Here is a 20,491-nt window from a genome sequence, read left to right as displayed (position 1 = left end):
GAGTGGGTGAGTGAGTGGGTGGGTGAGTGAGTGGGTGGGTGAGTGAGTGGGTGAGTGAGTGGGTGAGTGAGTGGGTGAGTGAGTGAGTGGGTGGGTGAGTGGGTGTGTGAGTGGGTGGGTGAGTGAGTGAGTGAGTGGGTGGGTGGGTGAGTGAGTGAGTGAGTGGGTGGGTGGGTGGGTGAGTGAGTGAGTGAGTGGGTGGGTGGGTGGGTGAGTGAGTGGGTGGGTGAGTGAGTGAGTGAGTGAGTGGGTGGTGAGTGAGTGAGTGGTTGGGTGGGTGAGTGAGTGAGTGAGTGAGTGAATGGGTGGGTGGGTGGGTGAGTGAGTGAGTGAGTGAGTGGGTCGGTGGGTGGGTGAGTGAGTGAGTGAGTGGGTGGGTGAGTGAGTGAGTGAGTGAGTGAGTGGGTGGGTGGGTGAGTGGGTGGGTGGGTGAGTGGGTGGTTGGGTGGGTGAGTGGGTGGGTGGGTGAGTGAGTGAGTGGGTGGGTGGGTGAGTGGGTGGGTGGGTGAGTGGGTGAGTGGGTGGGTGGGTGGGTGAGTGGGTGGGTGGGTGGGTGAGTGTGTGGGTGGGTGGGTGAGTGAGTGGGTGGGTGGGTGAGTGAGTGAGTGAGTGAGTGAGTGAGTGAGTGAGTGAGTGAGTGAGTGAGTGGGTGGGTGAGTGAGTGAGTGAGTGAGTGAGTGAGTGAGTGAGTGGGTGGGTGGGTGAGTGGGTGGGTGGGTGAGTGGGTGGTTGGGTGGGTGAGTGGGTGGGTGGGTGAGTGAGTGAGTGGGTGGGTGGGTGAGTGGGTGGGTGGGTGAGTGGGTGAGTGGGTGGGTGGGTGGGTGAGTGTGTGGGTGGGTGGGTGAGTGAGTGGGTGGGTGGGTGAGTGAGTGAGTGAGTGAGTGAGTGAGTGAGTGAGTGAGTGAGTGAGTGAGTGGGTGGGTGAGTGAGTGAGTGAGTGAGTGAGTGAGTGAGTGGGTGAGTGAGTGAGTGAGTGGGTGGCTGAGTGAGTGAGTGAGTGAGTGAGTGAGTGAGTGAGTGAGTGGGTGGGTGGGTGGGTGAGTGAGTGAGTGGGTGAGTGGGTGAGTGGGTGAGTGGGTGAGTGGGTGAGTGAGTGAGTGAGTGGGTGGGTGGGTGAGTGGGTGAGTGGGTGGGTGAGTGGGTGAGTGGGTGAGTGGGTGAGTGGGTGAGTGAGTGAGTGAGTGGGTGGGTGAGTGAGTGAGTGAGTGAGTGAGTGAGTGAGTGGGTGGGTGGGTGAGTGGGTGGGTGGGTGGGTGAGTGGGTGGGTGGGTGGGTGGGTGAGTGGGTGGGTGGGGTGAGTGAGTGGGTGGGTGGGTGAGTGAGTGGGTGGGTGGGTGGGTGAGTGAGTGAGTGAGTGAGTGAGTGGGTGGGTGGGTGGGTGGGTGAGTGGGTGAGTGAGTGAGTGAGTGAGTGAGTGAGTGGGTGGGTGGGTGGGTGAGTGGGTGGGTGGGTGAGTGGGTGGGTGGGTGAGTGAGTGAGTGGGTGAGTGAGTGAGTGAGTGAGTGAGTGGGTGGGTGAGTGAGTGAGTGAGTGGGTGGGTGGGTGAGTGGGTGGGTGGGTGGGTGGGTGGGTGAGTGGGTGGGTGGGTGAGTGAGTGAGTGAGTGAGTGAGTGAGTGAGTGAGTGGGTGGGTGGGTGAGTGAGTGGGTGGGTGGGTGGGTGATTGAGTGAGTGAGTGAGTGAGTGAGTGAGTGGGTGGGTGGGTGAGTGAGTGAGTGGGTGGGTGGGTGGGTGAGTGAGTGAGTGAGTGAGTGGGTGGGTGGGTGGGTGGCTGGGTGGGTGGGTGAGTGAGTGAGTGGGTGGGTGGGTGAGTGAGTGAGTGAGTGAGTGAGTGGGTGGGTGGGTGGGTGGGTGAGTGAGTGGGTGGGTGAGTGAGTGGGTGGGTGAGTGAGTGAGTGGGTGGGTGGGTGGGTGGGTGGGTGGGTGAGTGGGTGGGTGAGTGGGTGGGTGAGTGAGTGAGTGAGTGGGTGAGTGAGTGAGTGGGTGGGTGAGTGAGTGGGTGGGTGAGTGGGTGGGTGAGTGGGTGGGTGAGTGAGTGGGTGGGTGGGTGGGTGGGTGAGTGAGTGAGTGAGTGGGTGAGTGAGTGGGTGAGTGAGTGGGTGGGTGGGTGGGTGAGTGAGTGAGTGAGTGAGTGAGTGAGTGAGTGAGTGAGTGGGTGAGTGAGTGAGTGAGTGAGTGAGTGGGTGGGTGGGTGGTGGGTGAGTGAGTGAGTGGGTGGGTGGGTGGGTGAGTGAGTGAGTGAGTGAGTGGGTGGGTGGGTGAGTGAGTGGGTGAGTGAGTGAGTGAGTGAGTGAGTGAGTGGGTGAGTGAGTGGGTGAGTGAGTGGGTGAGTGGGTGGGTGAGTGAGTGAGTGGGTGGGTGGGTGGGTGAGTGAGTGAGTGGGTGGGTGGGTGAGTGAGTGGGTGGGTGGGTGGGTGGGTGAGTGGGTGGGTGGGTGAGTGAGTGGGTGGGTGAGTGAGTGGTGGGTGGGTGAGTGAGTGAGTGAATGAGTGAGTGAGTGGGTGGGTGAGTGGTGGGTGGGTGAGTGAGTGAGTGAGTGGGTGGGTGAGTGAGTGGGTGTGTGAGTGAGTGAGTGAGTGGGTGGGTGAGTGGGTGGGTGAGTGGGTGGGTGAGTGGGTGGGTGAGTGGGTGGGTGAGTGAGTGGGTGGGTGAGTGGGTGGGTGAGTGGGTGGGTGAGTGGGTGGGTGAGTGAGTAGGTGAGTGAGTGAGTGAGTGAGTGAGTGAGTGAGTGAGTGAGTGAGTGGGTGGGTGAGTGAGTGAGTGAGTGAGTGGGTGGGTGGGTGAGTGAGTGAGTGAGTGGGTGAGTGGGTGAGTGGGTGAGTGGGTGAGTGGGTGGGTGGGTGGGTGGGTGGGTGGGAGGGTGGGTGGGTGAGTGAGTGAGTGAGTGAGTGGGTGGGTGAGTGAGTGAGTGGGTGGGTGAGTGAGTGAGTGAGTGAGTGAGTGGGTGGGTGGGTGAGTGAGTGGGTGAGTGAGTGAGTGGGTGGGTAGGGTGGGTAGGTGAGTGAGTGAGTGGGTGAGTGAGTGAGTGAGTGAGTGAGTGGGTGGGTGGGTGGGTGAGTGAGTGAGTGGGTGGGTGAGTGGGTGGGTGAGTGGGTGGGTGGGTGGGTGAGTGAGTGGGTGGGTGGGTGGGTGAGTGGGTGGGTGGGTGGGCGGGTGGGTGAGTGAGTGAGTGGGTGGGTGGGTGAGTGAGTGGGTGGGTGAGTGAGTGAGTGAGTGGGTGGGTGGGTGGGTGGGTGGGTGAGTGAGTGGGTGGGTGAGTGAGTGAGTGAGTGGGTGGGTGAGTGAGTGAGTGAGTGGGTGGGTGGGTGGGTGGGTGAGTGAGTGGGTGGGTGGGTGGGTGAGTGAGTGGGTGGGTGGGTGGGTGGGTGGGTGGGTGAGTGAGTGAGTGGAGTGGGTGGGTGGGTGGGTGAGTGAGTGAGTGGGGTGGGGTGGGTGGGGTGGGTGAGTGAGTGAGTGAGTGAGTGGGTGGGTGGGTGGGTGAGTGAGTGGGTGAGTGGGTGAGTGAGTGAGTGAGTGAGTGAGTGAGTGAGTGAGTGGGTGGGTGGGTGGGTGGTGGTGAGTGAGTGAGTGGGTGGGTGGGTGAGTGGGTGGGTGAGTGGGTGGGTGGGTGAGTGGGTGGGTGGGTGGGTGAGTGGGGGGTGGGTGGTGGGTGGGTGAGGTGAGTGAGTGAGTGAGTGAGTGAGTGAGGTGGGTGGGTGAGTGAGTGAGTGGGTGGGTGGGTGAGTGAGTGAGTGAGTGAGTGGGTGAGTGAGTGAGTGGGTGAGTGGGTGGGTGGGTGAGTGAGTGAGTGAGTGAGTGAGTGAGTGAGTGAGTGGGTGAGTGGGTGGGTGGGTGAGTGAGTGGGTGAGTGAGTGTGTGGGTGGGTGGGTGGGTGAGTGAGTGGGTGGGTGGGTGGGTGGGTGAGTGAGTGAGTGGGTGGGTGGGTGAGTGAGTGAGTGAGTGAGTGGGTGGGTGGGTGAGTGGGTGGGTGGGTGGGTGGGTGGGTGGGTGAGTGAGTGGGTGGGTGAGTGGGTGAGTGAGTGATGTGTGAGTGAGTGAGTGAGTGAGTGGGTGGGTGAGTGAGTGGGTGGGTGGGTGGGTGAGTGAGTGGGTGGGTGGGTGGGTGAGTGGGTGGGTGGGTGGGTGAGTGGGTGGGTGAGTGAGTGGGTGAGTGGGTGGGTGAGTGGGTGGGTGAGTGAGTGAGTGAGTGGGTGAGTGAGTGAGTGAGTGAGTGGGTGAGTGGGTGGGTGAGTGAGTGAGTGAGTGAGTGAGTGGGTGAGTGAGTGGGTGAGTGAGTGAGTGAGTGGGTGAGTGAGTGGGTGGGTGAGTGGGTGGGTGAGTGGGTGGGTGGGAGTGAGTGGGTGGGTGGGTGGGTGAGTGGGTGGGTGAGTGAGTGAGTGAGTGGAGTGAGTGGGTGGGTGAGTGAGTGAGTGGGTGGGTGGGTGGGTGAGTGGGTGGGTGAGTGAGTGGGTGGGTGAGTGAGTGAGTGAGTGGGTGAGTGGGTGGGTGAGTGGGTGGGTGAGTGAGTGAGTGAGTGGGTGAGTGAGTGAGTGAGTGAGTGGGTGGGTGAGTGAGTGAGTGGGTGGGTGTGAGTGAGTGAGTGGGTGAGTGAGTGAGTGAGTGAGTGAGTGGGTGAGTGAGTGAGTGGGTGGGTGGGTGAGTGAGTGAGTGGGTGGGTGAGTGAGTGAGTGGGTGAGTGAGTGAGTGAGTGAGTGGGTGGGTGAGTGAGTGAGTGGGTGGGTGGGTGAGTGAGTGAGTGAGTGGGTGGGTGGGTGAGTGAGTGAGTGGGTGGGTGAGTGAGTGAGTGGGTGGGTGGGTGAGTGAGTGAGTGGGTGGGTGAGTGAGTGAGTGGGTGAGTGAGTGAGTGAGTGAGTGGGTGGGTGAGTGAGTGAGTGGGTGGGTGGGTGAGTGAGTGAGTGAGTGGGTGGGTGGGTGAGTGAGTGAGTGGGTGAGTGAGTGAGTGAGTGGGTGAGTGGGTGGGTGAGTGAGTGAGTGAGTGGGTGGGTGGGTGAGTGAGTGGGTGGGTGGGTGAGTGAGTGGGTGAGTGAGTGAGTGAGTGAGTGGGTGAGTGAGTGAGTGGGTGGGTGGGTGAGTGAGTGAGTGGGTGGGTGAGTGAGTGAGTGGGTGAGTGAGTGAGTGAGTGAGTGGGTGGGTGAGTGAGTGAGTGGGTGGGTGAGTGAGTGAGTGGGTGAGTGAGTGAGTGAGTGAGTGGGTGGGTGAGTGAGTGAGTGGGTGGGTGTGAGTGAGTGAGTGGGTGAGTGAGTGAGTGAGTGAGTGAGTGGGTGAGTGAGTGAGTGAGTGAGTGAGTGGGTGGGTGAGTGAGTGAGTGGGTGGGTGGGTGAGTGAGTGAGTGAGTGGGTGAGTGAGTGAGTGAGTGGGTGAGTGGGTGGGTGAGTGAGTGAGTGAGTGGGTGGGTGGGTGAGTGAGTGGGTGGGTGGGTGAGTGAGTGGGTGGGTGGGTGAGTGAGTGGGTGAGTGAGTGAGTGAGTGAGTGAGTGGGTGAGTGAGTGAGTGGGTGGGTGGGTGAGTGAGTGAGTGGGTGGGTGAGTGAGTGAGTGGGTGAGTGAGTGAGTGGGTGGGTGAGTGAGTGAGTGGGTGGGTGGGTGAGTGAGTGAGTGGGTGAGTGAGTGAGTGAATGAGTGGGTGGGTGAGTGAGTGAGTGGGTGGGTGTGAGTGAGTGAGTGGGTGAGTGAGTGAGTGAGTGAGTGGGTGAGTGAGTGAGTGGGTGGGTGGGTGAGTGAGTGAGTGGGTGGGTGAGTGAGTGAGTGGGTGAGTGAGTGAGTGAGTGAGTGGGTGGGTGAGTGAGTGAGTGGGTGGGTGGGTGAGTGAGTGAGTGGGTGGGTGGGTGAGTGAGTGAGTGGGTGAGTGAGTGAGTGAGTGGGTGAGTGGGTGGGTGAGTGAGTGAGTGAGTGGGTGGGTGGGTGCGTGAGTGAGTGGGTGAGTGAGTGAGTGGGTGGGTGGGTGAGTGAGTGAGTGGGTGGGTGAGTGAGTGAGTGGGTGAGTGAGTGAGTGAGTGAGTGAGTGGGTGGGTGAGTGAGTGAGTGAGTGGGTGAGTGAGTGAGTGGGTGAGTGAGTGAGTGAGTGAGTGGGTGGGTGAGTGAGTGAGTGGGTGGGTGGGTGAGTGAGTGAGTGGGTGGGTGGGTGAGTGAGTGAGTGGGTGAGTGAGTGAGTGAGTGGGTGAGTGGGTGGGTGAGTGAGTGAGTGAGTGAGTGGGTGGGTGGGTGAGTGAGTGAGTGGGTGGGTGAGTGAGTGAGTGGGTGAGTGAGTGTGTGGGTGGGTGTGAGTGGGTGGGTGAGTGAGTGAGTGGGTGAGTGAGTGAGTGAGTGGGTGAGTGGGTGGGTGAGTGAGTGAGTGAGTGGGTGGGTGGGTGAGTGAGTGAGTGAGTGAGTGGGTGAGTGAGTGAGTGGGTGGGTGGGTGAGTGGGTGAGTGAGTGAGTGGGTGGGTGGGTGAGTGAGTGAGTGGGTGAGTGAGTGAGTGGGTGAGTGAGTGAGTGGGTGGGTGGGTGAGTGAGTGAGTGGGTGGGTGAGTGAGTGAGTGGGTGAGTGAGTGAGTGAGTGAGTGGGTGAGTGAGTGAGTGGGTGGGTGGGTGGGTGGGTGAGTGGGTGAGTGAGTGAGTGAGTGAGTGGGTGAGTGAGTGAGTGAGTGAGTGAGTGAGTGAGTGAGTGAGTGAGTGAGTGAGTGGGTGGGTGGGTGGGTGAGTGAGTGGGTGAGTGAGTGAGTGAGTGAGTGAGTGAGTGGGTGGGTGAGTGAGTGGGTGAGTGGGTGGGTGAGTGAGTGAGTGGGTGAGTGAGTGTGTGGGTGGGTGTGAGTGGGTGGGTGAGTGAGTGAGTGGGTGAGTGAGTGAGTGAGTGGGTGAGTGGGTGGGTGAGTGAGTGAGTGAGTGGGTGGGTGGGTGAGTGAGTGAGTGAGTGAGTGGGTGAGTGAGTGAGTGGGTGGGTGGGTGAGTGGGTGAGTGAGTGAGTGGGTGGGTGGGTGAGTGAGTGAGTGGGTGAGTGAGTGAGTGGGTGAGTGAGTGAGTGGGTGGGTGGGTGAGTGAGTGAGTGGGTGGGTGAGTGAGTGAGTGGGTGAGTGAGTGAGTGAGTGAGTGAGTGGGTGAGTGAGTGAGTGGGTGGGTGGGTGGGTGGGTGAGTGGGTGAGTGAGTGAGTGAGTGAGTGGGTGAGTGAGTGAGTGAGTGAGTGAGTGAGTGAGTGAGTGAGTGAGTGAGTGAGTGAGTGAGTGGGTGGGTGGGTGGGTGAGTGAGTGGGTGAGTGAGTGAGTGAGTGAGTGAGTGAGTGGGTGGGTGAGTGAGTGGGTGAGTGGGTGGGTGGGTGAGTGGGTGAGTGGGTGGGTGGGTGAGTGGGTGAGTGGGTGGGTGGGTGAAGACAGCCTTCAGGATGCTCCTTTACGGGGCACCAACCAGGGGATGGCGCCGCCAGAGAAGCTTCCAGCATGTTCTCTTCACCTTGGAGAGCTCCCCGCGAGGCCCGGCACCCGCCAGCAGGGATGGAAATACAGCATTAATGAAACTGCTCCGATTGGGAATGGGACGGAGGAAGACGGTAAAGGGAAAAGTTTCGCTCACCTGGTGTTGTTGTTTTCTGTCGGTGACACGGAGTGACGGTTTAACGGGCGGGAACCTCCCATCCCCCCCATTCCCGGGGCCGGCACAAAGCCCGCCCACTCCGGGGACACAGCCACTCTCCTCATTGGTGCAGAGCGCGGCACGCTGCCCATTGGTCTGTCGAGCTGTCAATCAACTCATTCCCCACCCCAATCTCCCAGTGGAGCGCACATTCCCCACAAAGTCAACCCCAATGTCCCCAAGGAGCACCTATTCCCCACAAGGTCAATGCCAATCCTACCACTGCAGTGCCCATTCCCCAGAAGTTCAACCCTAATTTCCTAGCGGAGCACCAATTCCCGACAAAGCCAAACCCAATCTCCCCATGGAGCACCTATTCCCCACAAGGTCAACCCAATTTCCCACTGGAGCACCCATTCCCAACAAGGTCAACCCCAATCTCCCAATGGAGCACACACTCCCCACAAGGCCAACGTCAATCTCCCAGTGGAGCACCCATTCCTCACAAGGTCAACCCAACCCCCACTGGAACAGACTAACCACTCCCACTCCCCACTGGAGCACCCAATCCCACCTTCAAATGTTCGTTTGAGCCGCCATTCCCACCCACAATCTCTCTCTTGTAGGGTTGTCAAGAACTTATGTTTGCAATTTAATCAGCTATCATAGAAATTTTGGTGAGGCCAAATTTGGAGTACGATGTTTGGCTCTGGTTTCCCTGCTAGAGAAAGGATATTATTAAATGCTGACCTTATAGTGTTCAATAAAATTATAAGTGGCATAGATAAGGTGGATAGCCAAAAGGTTTTCCCCATAATAGGGGAGTCTAAAATGAGAAGGCATAGATTTAAGTTGAGAGAGGAGAAATACAAGAGGGACATTTTTTCCCCCCACAAATACATGGGGAGTGTCTGGAACAGGCTGCCAGAGGTAGAAATATCAGCAAGTACAATTTCGAAATGTAAGAAACATTTAGAAAGTTACATAGATGGGATAGGTGTGGGGGGATAGGGACCAAACACAAGCAAATGGGACTAGATTAATTGTGAAAATTGGTTGGCTTGGACAAGTTGGGCCGAAGGGCCTGTTTCCATGTCATAGACCTCTCTGACTCTATGGGATACACCCATATGTATTTAATGAAATCATTTTAAGATTAAAACTTCATTGTTTAGATGCAAAATGCACACGAAAATCAAGTTTGCTTGGTATAATTTGTATAATCTTAGTTTTAAATTTACAGTATGCCGATAAAGCATTAAGAATTTCTCTTCGCGAATTTCATTTTCCAGTACAGCTTTGGCGTTGTTCAATGTGCTTTGCCAGTTCTCAGTCGAGCTGTTTTGAAAAACGAGATCGTGATGGTATGAGTCACTTTGAGGAATGTAAGGATGCCGTTTCATCTCTGTCTGAAACTGAATGCATTTCGCGCAAGAAATATGAGCAAGGCATCAAAAAGAAATATTGCTGAGCTAAATGAGTTTGAGCTGTTGACATGGGAAGCAACGTAAGACGAGCCTAAATCAGCACCCTCGGATAGCTCACTGCGAGGAACTGGAGAACGCCAGCTCATGTGGCAAATAAATGTGTCAGTCACAAATGCGTTGTTAGCTCGCCAGTAAGTCAATGTGAGGGATGTGAACATTGAGACAAATTCATGACTGAATCAGTGTCGAGATGCGTCAAGAAGAGAAATAAGACCAGTGCATCGAGTCATATGAAAAATTAAGCCTGGCGTCACTATGACAAACTAAGCATGTTGGCTATTGGTTGCTTCAAATTAGATTGATGTAATAGATGTGTTGCAGAGTCGAGGCCAAGTCAAATGCTCATGTAAAATGGTGTGACATACCATGGAGAGAGAGGTGCACTGAAATAAAAGAAAGAACTGCAAATGCTGAATATCTGAAACAAGCAAATTAAAAACTGCCAGGGAAACTCAGCAGGTCTGGCGGCATCTGAGGGGAGACAAAACAGTTAACTTTCAAGTCATGTGAACCATCTTCAGAGCCTCTTAATTGTACTCAACCTGTTCATTGAGAATTGTTAACATGACATCAGTGGCCTTAATTTTGGGTTCTGGACTCAAAATGTTAACTTTGCTTCTGCCTCCATAGTTGCTGCCAGACCTGTTGTGTTTCTCCAGCTATTTGTTTTTGTTTAAGAGAGATGTACATTCACTTGTCATATGAACGGTTCACAGTCTACAAAAATGACAAATTATCATGATAACTGACAACATTAGGATTAAAATTATACATTAAAATAGGAGGAGCCCAGTCACCTATCAAATTCATGCCAGCATCCATTTAATCATTTCTGCTTCAAAGTATTATTATTTCTTTCGATTATGATTTTCAAGATCACTTTAATAAGATACTTCATTTCTAAAATGATTGATTTTGTTGCTTTAGGTTTCCTAGATAAATAATAATTAATAATCAGTATATATCTGATCACACTTCTTTGTTATCATTCATATTTCTTTTTCTCTGAGCGTTTTCAGTTGCTCTTAAACTCTACACAGTATATTTAAGTTTTACATTCTAAATTGTGATTTGTAAAGAAATTACTGTCAAAAGTTTTATTCATTCAAGATGTTGAAATTAAAATTTCTTTTGCAAGTCTGGGCTGATGCAAAATGTAGGAGCAAACTACTGCAGATGCTGGAATCTGAACTGAAAAACAAAAAGTGCTAGAGATCACAGCGGGTCAGGTGGTATCCATGAAACTTTTGGCGAATACCTTGTCGAACACCAACAGTGGAATTTGGCACATTTTGATCACTTAATCTGAACTATCAACATCTTTTCTCCCCCAGCACTTCAACATCATTGCATAAAGGCTGCCCCTCCTCCACACTTCACTTCCACTCTAATGAAGAGTGTTCTAGACTCAAAACGTTAGTTTGTTTTCTCTCCATGGATGCTGCCTAGCCCGCTGTGATCTCTAGCATTTTTTGTTATCAGCCTGGGCTGATACACACTTTAGCAAACCACAGTGCTGACTTCGATGTATGTTATTTTCAGACAAACTAATAAACCAAGGAAATTAAATACATTGTCAAACAATAAAGTCTACCAGAATAAAAATATTCCCGTGAGACCCATCTGGATACACTGCAGACAAAATAATGGCTAATGCTTACTTATGAAAGTAATTCTTCACAATGTGTCGAGAATTATGTGTTGCAAATGAATAATCCATTTTATAAAATTAATTGAATGATTCATTGAATGATTCATAACATTTGTCTTAGATGCTTCAATCTCTCTTCATTAAACAGCCTGCCATTCTGGGGATTAACCGAATGAACCTTGTTGTGTTCTCACAATGCAAGTAAATCCTTTCTCAACTCAGGACACTGAAACTGCACATAATATTCCAGATGCACTGTCAGAAAGGCTGTATACAAATGTGTCAATACATCTTTAGGTTACTGGACTCAAAATGTGAGCTTTGCTTTCTCTTCACAGATGCTGCCAGACCTGTTGGATTCTCCTGAATAGTTTTTGTTTCAGATCTTTTGTTTCGTAGATTTTTTGTTTCGTAAACAGACCCTCAAGTCCCTGTGGGCATTAACAATTTCCAATTTGAGAAATGCTTTTTTTTCACCCAATGTGATAAATTCAAATTATTTACATTACATTTCACCTGCCTTAGCCTATCTAAATCTCCTCAAAACTTCTTGATATTTTCACCACAACTTATATTCCTACCAAGATTTGTGTTATCAGCAGATCTAGCAATATTACATTTGGTCCACACATTGAAATCTTTTATATAGCTTGTGAGCAGTGATCCTTGCAGTACTCCACTGTTAGCAGCGTGCTACCCTGAGAACAAACCATTTATTCCTATTCTCTGTTTTCTGTCAATTAACCAATTCTCAGTCTACACTAGTATATTAAATGTAGCATTAATATTTCCCCTACTTCAAATCCCAAAGTGACAGATTTGTAGTTCTCTGTTTTTTTCTCTCTTCCTCCCTTGTTAAACAATTTTCACTCACATACCATATGTGACTGCTCCAAAATACAGTGATTTCTAATTGTATAGGAAGCCATCACTTGTACATACATGACTCTATATGTGCCAGATTTCAACAGGCAGGTGTAATGGAACAAAGACCATTTGATTCCTTGACTATCTAGTTGACATATAACAATGCATAAACTTATCATATTGATGAATGCCTATTATCCCAGTCTTAATGCATTTATTTTGCAGCATTAGCCATTCTTCCCATTTCTAAGACAACACAATCAAATCATGAGTGACTGTGAAGCAACAAGAGCTACCAATTCTACTAGGAGCTAATGGCTCTTCCCCACAGGACCATTCAAAGATAGAATTTCTATAACATTACCCACAATTTGATTGGAGTAGACGTATGTCTTGTTGGAATAAAGATTCCAATACCTAGCAAGCTACAATATTTGCTGGAACATGTCAGCTATGTTCTCATAACTCAGAACCATTAGCTTGCAGCTCTTGCTTCAAGCCTGGAGGAGGGGAAGAGAGAAGGTAGGGGGGAGAAGGAAGCATCCAGAACATTATTGTTCTAGTTGGATTGTTCATGAGCATCTCATCGGACCCTGGCTCACATGGGAATATTCACACATCATAAATGCAAGTGATAGATGATGTTATTTGAAGATACATTCACTGGCTTTGACCATTCATGCAAGATAATTGAACTTGGTTTAGCATTAAAGCTGAGTCCATGGGATTGACCTCAGGACCTATCTGCTGCAATTCTCTCCTGTTTATACTTGATACATCTTCTCGTCATTTTTGATGTATCTCTTGCTTTCCACATTTTACTGAGGCTTCCAGAAATGGAACAGAGAATCTGGGAGCACTCTCTCTGATATAAGTCTGTATTGCTCCTGCTTGTCTTTTCCCTCAATCTATTTTTGAGCCTCTAATACAGAATAGTGGTCCTTTCTTTGTATAGACTGCCTTTAAGAAGTGCAGGTTAGCTTCAATTGGTGCTAGTTTCACATGGCCCAGGGACCCTGTTGCGTTTACATGCTCCCTGTATCACAGAGTCATTGAGTCAGACAGCATGGAAACAGACCCTTCAGTCTAACTTGTCCTTCCATTCATGATTACAAATGGGCTTCATCCAAGTTTGAACTCTACTTAGGTCATAGGTTAATGCTAATGATTAATACTGTGATGAATGTTTCTGTTGGGATGCCACTTAAATTCGCAATTTAGAGTTCTACGACAGTTGTAACCCAGCTGTATGCACTCAACCCATTTGTATACTTGTTTACGACCTCTCTCACACAGCTGTCCTTCAAGGGACTGCTAAGATTGCTCGAACAAAAAAAAACAGAGAACACTTCTTTGATTCGTCAGAAGAACTCTGTCACCCGTGCCAAGCCAAACATAGTCCAGAAGAAAATGAGAAATAGGAACAGGAGTGGGCTATTTGGCCCCTCGACTATTCAGTATGATCCAAAACACCTCACAGTCACTTTCCTGCCCTTTCCCCGTAATCTTTGACTTCCCCACTGATCAAGAATCAGTCTATCTGAGCCTTAAATAGTCACAAGATCCTTCCATAGGATAACCTCCCCATGATCTCTGTGCCAACTTGGACCAGGCTTCTTCAGCCAGTGAGATGGTGAAGAGTTATTTACTTAGTGCACAATTCGGGGAGAAGTTGAGGATCAAGCACGGTATGTCAATACTTAGTGTATTCTACAGCAGCACCAAATGCTAGAAGTAAGTAGCTGAAAATGTGTTGCTGGAAAAGCGCAGCAGGTCAGGCAGCATCCAAGGAACAGGAGAATTGATGTTTCGGGCATAAGCCCTTCTTCAGGAAGGGCTTATGCCCGAAACGTCGATTCTCCTGTTCCCTGGATGCTGCCTGACCTGCTGCGCTTTTCCAGCAACACATTTTCAGCTCTGATCTCCAGCATCTGCAGTCCTCACTTTCTCCACTAGAAGTAAGTAAGCTAGCAGAAACAAAGTGAAATAACACTCACTACACTGAAATGGTGAATATTCTTGTCTGAATGAGGATTTCATATTCTTCCTTTAGTGACTTTTCTGGCCTTTGGATGAAACAGAGTGGTGCATTATTACATGTCATGTAATAAGATCAGTTAATGTCACCTGAACAAAAGTCAGAACTTCCCAGGAACAGCCAATGTGGAAATATTTCAACATTAATCTAACAAATCAAACAAAAATCACTTTGCAAAACATTGTGATAAAAGGTAATTAGCTTTTTAGTATTATGTACACAACGTGACTGATAATGATTAACCAATTCAAAGTCAGAGTCATCCTTGAAAACCCAATTTTATAAATATCATCAGAAAGCGTATATTAGACAGTTTATGATATATCTTGGAACATACAGACAGACAGGTAATTTATATTTATTATCCCTTCACATCAATGTGGTGGGAGGACAAAACGTAGTGTCATTGGAAGGAAAATCCACAATGTCAAACATAATTGTCTGCATTTCCCATCATATGTCTACAGCCCTTCGGTCACTGGTTGGAGAATGTATCATTTTTCCAGACTTCATGCATGAAGATGAAGTGTTCTGTCATTAGTCTCAGTCACAGACACAATGTCAACTATGAACTGATGGTACATGACACTGTATTAATGAGCCATTTCAGACCTCATTGAAGTGATACTGAGTGTATCTTGATTGGAAAGATCCCTGTCAGACCTCATAATGTTATAGTGCTGTCTATGATGTATGCTTTTTGTCAGATAGTTCCATCACTTTTTGTAACATCGAGCCAATCTATTTTTATTTATTTCTAGTGGCAGTTACCTTAGTGCAATAAGTATAACTTTGCATTGCAGAAAAAGTATTCTAGATGAGGTAATTTCCAATGGGAAATTAAGCTTGCTTGTGGCTCAATAACTGGTGGCTTGGACATAAGCTTTGAAGAGTGGAGCACTGTGGAACATCAGGCCTCCAGAACTGACTGACAGTCTCCAAGAACTGAAGACCAATTTCCAGGACCCTTCAGCAAGAAATCCAGAAGAAAAAACATTGAGCTACTAAACAGCACTTTGTTGACTTCCAAAATGTCATGAACTTCTTTTCATTTTCTTTGAACATTTCTGCTTATTAGTTATAGAAATATCAAAAATAGGAGACAGTAGCTGTTTGATTGATTATGGCATTGAACAATTATGGCATTGGACAATGGAATGTTTTCTCTTTCCAATTGGCATGAGAATGTGGAGTGTCAATGTAATGATAATAATGAGGTCAGCCATGGAATATGACTTCACAGATTAGGGCTGTTTACCTGGTTCAAATAGGGAGCCTTGGCTGATGGATAAGAACAAAAGTGTCAGGGGTTCTGTTCACTGCGAGAGCTGGCTGAGGGAGCTGGATCAGTGTCAAGGACTCTGCACTTGGTGACGGAAAACTGGCCTCTGTGGAGATATTTCAATCACTATGTTGGTTGGGTGGGCAATGACATGTCCACAGGGTCACTGGAGGTCAGACAGAACACCACAGGGACCTGTTCAACTAGAATCACTACCTTAGGGAATCCACATTTTGGAAAGGCTAGCATGAGGACAGCTTGACACAGTCTGATTTTGTATAGCCTGGGAGAGTGATAGGTTAGTCTAATACCCCCAGTTTTATGGACATAAAGAGGTAATGACCTTTGGGATCACTTTGAGGAGTATGGTCAGCCAATACTTGTCAGTTCAGGAAATCAGGATCCTGTGCATGTCTCAGAAAATTGTATTTTAAACAGACTTCCTTCTTCACCTAGAATCACTCTGGCCTGGTTTGGAAATAGCAGAGGAATATTGCAATTGTCCCTTGACTTCTGTATTTAAGATGTTGCCATTCTGGTTCATCTGAAGTCTGGAAAAACCACTATGTTAATATTATGGGAGGAGGCTAAAATCCTCATTCAGGCAAGAATATTTAGCATTTTGGTACATTGGGTACTCGTTTCATGTTGCTCTTGCTAGCTTATTTACTTCCAGCACTTCACCAACTTCAATAAGCTCAAAATTGTCAAGTCACAGTCTTCACCCATATTAATTCCACCCAAACATGAGACAAATTAACAAGTAGTAATTGGAGATTTCATTGTTGCCAATATTAACAGCTGAATGTACATTAAATGTTAAACCAATGGACCAATATGAAAACTTTTTAAGATTTTGTCAGCTAATGTTGCTGTCACTGATTTTGAAATTTAAGCTTTAATTACTTACAGGAAAAAGCAAAGTGATTGTGAATTGAGGAGATTAGATTATATTACTTACAGTGTGGAAACAGGCTCTTCGGCCCAACAAGTCCACATCGACCCTTCGAAGAGCAACCCACCCAGACCCATTCCCCTACATTTACCCCTTCACCTAACACTACGGGCAATTTAGCATGGCCAATTCAACTAACCTGCACATTTTTGGACTGTGGGAGGAAACCAGAGCACCTGGAGGAAACCCACACAGACACGGGAAGAATGTGCAAACTCCACATAGACAGTTGCCCGAGGCAGGAATTGAACGTGGGTCTCTGGGGCTGTGAGGCAGCAGTGCTAACCACTGTGCCACCGTGCCGCCCAAAATAAAAAATGTAATTTTGCGGACTGATTTCACACAACAACACTGTACTATTAGACTGAGGCATCAACCCAGCCTTTCTAATTCCCGAAGGGAAGACTGAGAGAGAAAAACAATGATAATGCAGCCTGTGTCATTTTGAGACGCAACATGTAAAAAGGAAAATGTTCTTCTGTAAAAAAAGTCAAAATAGATTGAAATTGGTTCATCGGTTACTAATTATATATCTTAAAAATATCAACAGGCGGTGAACAATAGTGGGTTAGCCAAATTAAAATCTTGAGTTAAATAAAATCAAAAGTAAATACTACAGTTGCTGCAATTTTGAAAGAAAACAGAAAGTCCTGGAGAAATGCAACAGGCCTTCATGCAGAGAAAAACAAAGTTAGCATATTGACTTAAGTATGACTCTTCTTAAGAACTGAGTATGAGTCGTGTTTTGTTAAAAATGTTGGGCGAAGTCTCATTTCTTTGAGACTGGATGGAAAAGTGGGTGATATTTCCACTCAAGGGCTGAATGGGTTTTCTTGCTCAATTGCATTGTTCTCAGTCATTGCATATTCAGGTGTGGATAAAACACACAATTTGAGGGCAAGCAGGAGGTTCATTTTTAGAAACACAGGAGTTGCGCAGAATATAGGTGTTGTGACAGCTCCCTGGGAAGCAAGTGGAGACTTGAAGGAATTGTTCTCTGCAGTTACAAATGAGGTGGACATTGAGGGAATGAAATCTCTTCTGGTTCAGAAATCTGGCTTGGATGGTGCTTTGGAGCCCTGAGCACCACATGCATGCAGCTGATGTCCCCTTGTAGCTAAGAGAACCCAGCAATGATGCTAATGTGACAGCTCGGCCACCTTGGCTCTCTTGGTCCTTGGTGAACTGGGCAAAATCTGTTGCTTTCCTGTAAGGATATTGAGGCACTTATGAATGAGATGCCACAGTTAAGGTTTGGAAGGAGTCATGGGGAGGAAGTTCAATGCAGCTGTGATTTTTGGCAACATAGCAGGTAGTGTTTTGTCCCAAGTCAATGTGGCTGCAGATCTGCCTGCAGAAGGTGACAGATGTAGCTGGGGGTCAACCTAATTATGCAAAGATATCACCAACATTACCTTTCATTCATCTTCAGGAGCTTTCAGAATGTCCCCTCTTAGTATAATACCTGATGACTCTGGTTCATCTCTTCATGCACTTCTTTCTTGACCAGAGCTGACCCCTGCCTCTGTGGGTCTCCTGTCTCTGGGGTTCTATTGACATTGTTCATTCCTTCTTCCCTTTTAACTGTAATCAATATAATACAGCAGCTGGGCTAGTTTGGGCAAATGTCAGAGTTGGGAGCACTGACCTATGAAGAGATGTCAGGAATGAGATGCATGTCTTCCGTTTTTGACATTGATATGGTCAATCTACTCTGGCCCTTATCAGGCTACTCATATTTTGAGTGAAAACCTGGCCTACAGTCACCTCGACATGCTGAGGGGCATCCTCCAATATCCTCCCAATGGTGTCAGATTGAAAGATATTTGATCTTTCCACACAAGTGACAATTAACACAATTTGACTCTCAATGATCTTCATTGCTTCCTGCAACACAACACCTCTTGTACCCTCTTGACTGGGTGGGCTGTCTGATTTCGCTTGTGAGCCTGCTTGGGAATTCTGGGTGATTTTGGTACAGTTTGGCCAATTTTGCTTTTGTGGGCCTATCATGGGTTAGCAGAGATTTTCCCACAATGGGCCTTTGAATCTCCTATGCAGCTAAATGTGGAATAATTGTCCCCTTGCCCCCAGGTGCCTTCCTTGTTAAATGTTTAATGGGCGACAGAGCATAGCTGGGATGTTGGTGATTGGATGCTGTTATGAGACCAGGGCAGACGCACTCAATGCATTTCAAATATTTGCCCAGAGCTTAACTTTGCGAGTTGTGTTAAGCAGGTGTAAAGTGGATATTCCGGGAGTGATACAGCTGGCCCAACCACTTAGTTTTAAACAAAACAAAATTTATTTGCAAGATTACCGAATGAAACATAAACAAAAGAGAACTGAATATAGAATAACTTAACATCTTCGAAAACCCAACAGTCTATCCCAAATTAATGATGCTGTTCCAAATTACTGCAACAATCCCCATAAACACCCCTTGGCAAAAAAAATTAAAATCAAACACAGGGTCTTACAGGAGAGATGGCAGAGCGATTCAGCATGGAACACCTTCTTCCACATAGCTGTTTCTTTGACCAGCAGCTTCAAGCTGACTGACCGCTTGCTGTGAACAGCCAGACTGCTAAAAGCCAAAGCAGAGAAACACTGAGCTGAGAGAACTGGCCGCTCCCCTTTCATTGCACATGTGTTTTTTTTTTAAACTTAAATCTGGACATTTTGGAACCTGTGTCGTAAAGCACTTTTGAAATAAAACTAAGGACAACACAACCGTGTAAAAGGAGCAGCATTATCACAATGTGTAAGAGCTTATTCACTTTTATTCAGCAATGAATGCTTCACTTCAGTGCAAATCCCTTAACTGAGTGCTCACACAATAATCAAAAATGCTGGAGATCACAGCTGGTCAGGCAGCAGCCACGCAGAGAAAGCAAGCTAACGTTTCACGTCTCGATGAGATTTTTGGATAACTTGTTACTTTGGTTAGACCCTCGCATGCAACTCTTATACCTATCATGTTATTCCAGCAATTTGGTTTGTCTCCAGCACCATGTTATTTTTTATTTTTCATAATTATTTCTCTGCTTCAATTAATTGGACCACAGGTCAACCCTTTATTTGTGATTCAGCTGTTTATACTTTACTTGCACCGACTGAAACTTTTGATCACCTGCAAAGACCTGTTATGCAACCTGTCAGCGACACTCCACGCACACCATTTGCACAATGTTTTGATATTTGTGCTTACAAATTCTGTGCTGGTGTGCTTCCGTCCACTTCACCTGACAAAGGAGCAGCACTCCAAAAGCTTATGATTTCAAATAAACCTGTTCGATTATCACTTGCTGTCATGTCAACTGTCAGGGCCCGCATGTCAACTCAGCCACATTGTGGAAATTTAAACAATCCTTAGATAAGCACATGGATGATTTTGGGATAGTGTAGGGGGACGAGCTGAGAATGGTTCACAGGTCGGTGCAACATCAAGGGCTGAAGGGCCTGTTCTGCGCTGTATTGTTCTATGTTCTATGGAAGCTCACTTCAATATGTTAATCACAAAGTTATTGTGTTGAAGTGAAAATCTGGGTTAATAATGCCCTTAGAGAAGAATATCTGCTGATCTGACCACAATAGACTCCTGATCCACAGCAATGTGGTTGACATAAAACTAACCTATGGAATGGTCTAGTGAGCTATTTAGTTCAAGTGAATTGAGGAATAGACAAAAATAGCTGATATTGCCAATGATGACCACATCCCACAGAAGAATAAATGAAAAATTCAGAACTGGACACAATACTGCAATACTTTACTGTCATATCCTTATTTGGTATTCTATGCCCCTATTTATAAACTTGGGATCCTATTTGCATTTTTGAACATGGGTGTTACATGCTGTACTCTTGTTTGAACAAGGGTTTAACACTTTAATGCCCCCTTTTTGTGTAGGAATATTATATTTTATACCTTATTTTAAACAGTGTAAGGTTTACAATTCCCCAAATATTGGCACCACTCTATCTAAGGAGGATGCATAAAAATGTTTTTTTACTAATTGCATAACAATTATCTTTGTAAATGATCATTTTGTTAGAAGCATCAGCTCATTGCCACCAGAATCAGCATAGTACCACCAGCACCAGCTCTCTCCCACCAATTGGTGCTGATTGTCACCAGAAACATTTTATTTCCCTCGGTTATTGACACCAACTCATGGTCCCTAAAACCAGTTTATTGCCTTTCGTCCATTGACACCTGCACCAAGTAATTGCCCCCAGTTCATTGCCCCAAACATCAACTCTTCGCCAATAGCTCATTGCACCAAACACAAACTCATTGCCAACAGTTTATTGCCCCCAGCTTATTGCCCCAAACATCAACTCATTGCCAATATTTCATTTGCCCAAATCCCAGACACTGCCCTTGTCCCTCTCAAAGACCACACCCACAACCCGAAATCCTTGACCTTGCCGAGCTGAGGTCATGAAGCAGCAGCCAATCAGAGCGCGTGCTCCGGGGTGACGCCCCTCTCCCTGCCGCTTTCCCGATCCTGCTGACCCCGCCTCTATACCTTGCCCCGCCTCCGGCTGGCGTCGATTGGTCAGCGGGGAGGCGGTTGCGCAGTGGAGTGGTGGAGAGGTCTGTCAGTCAGATCACGTCCCTCCCTCTCCCACGCTCCGCCGTGTTTGGCTGTGGAGGGGCGCGCGA

General features: G+C 48.3%; 1 protein-coding gene across 1 annotated transcript in view; it reads right to left on the bottom strand.

Annotated features, from left to right (window-relative positions):
- pdzd7a (PDZ domain containing 7a) overlaps positions 1-7,616 on the bottom strand; it is a 114,338-nt gene extending 106,722 nt beyond the window's left edge. The window contains exon 1 of the mRNA XM_043713079.2: positions 7,541-7,616. The gene's annotated coding sequence lies outside the window, so the exon portion shown is untranslated. The remainder of the gene's footprint in view (positions 1-7,540) is intronic.
- Between the last annotated feature and the right edge of the window lie 12,875 nt (positions 7,617-20,491).

Source organism: Chiloscyllium plagiosum, unplaced genomic scaffold (genome assembly GCF_037043375.1).
Source record: "Chiloscyllium plagiosum isolate Xiang-an unplaced genomic scaffold, Cpla_swu_hap1 HiC_scaffold_22, whole genome shotgun sequence".
Lineage (NCBI taxonomy): Eukaryota > Metazoa > Chordata > Chondrichthyes > Orectolobiformes > Hemiscylliidae > Chiloscyllium > Chiloscyllium plagiosum.
The sequence above is the reverse complement of the archived record's forward strand: the minus strand, read 5'-3'. Positions and strand labels throughout refer to the sequence as shown.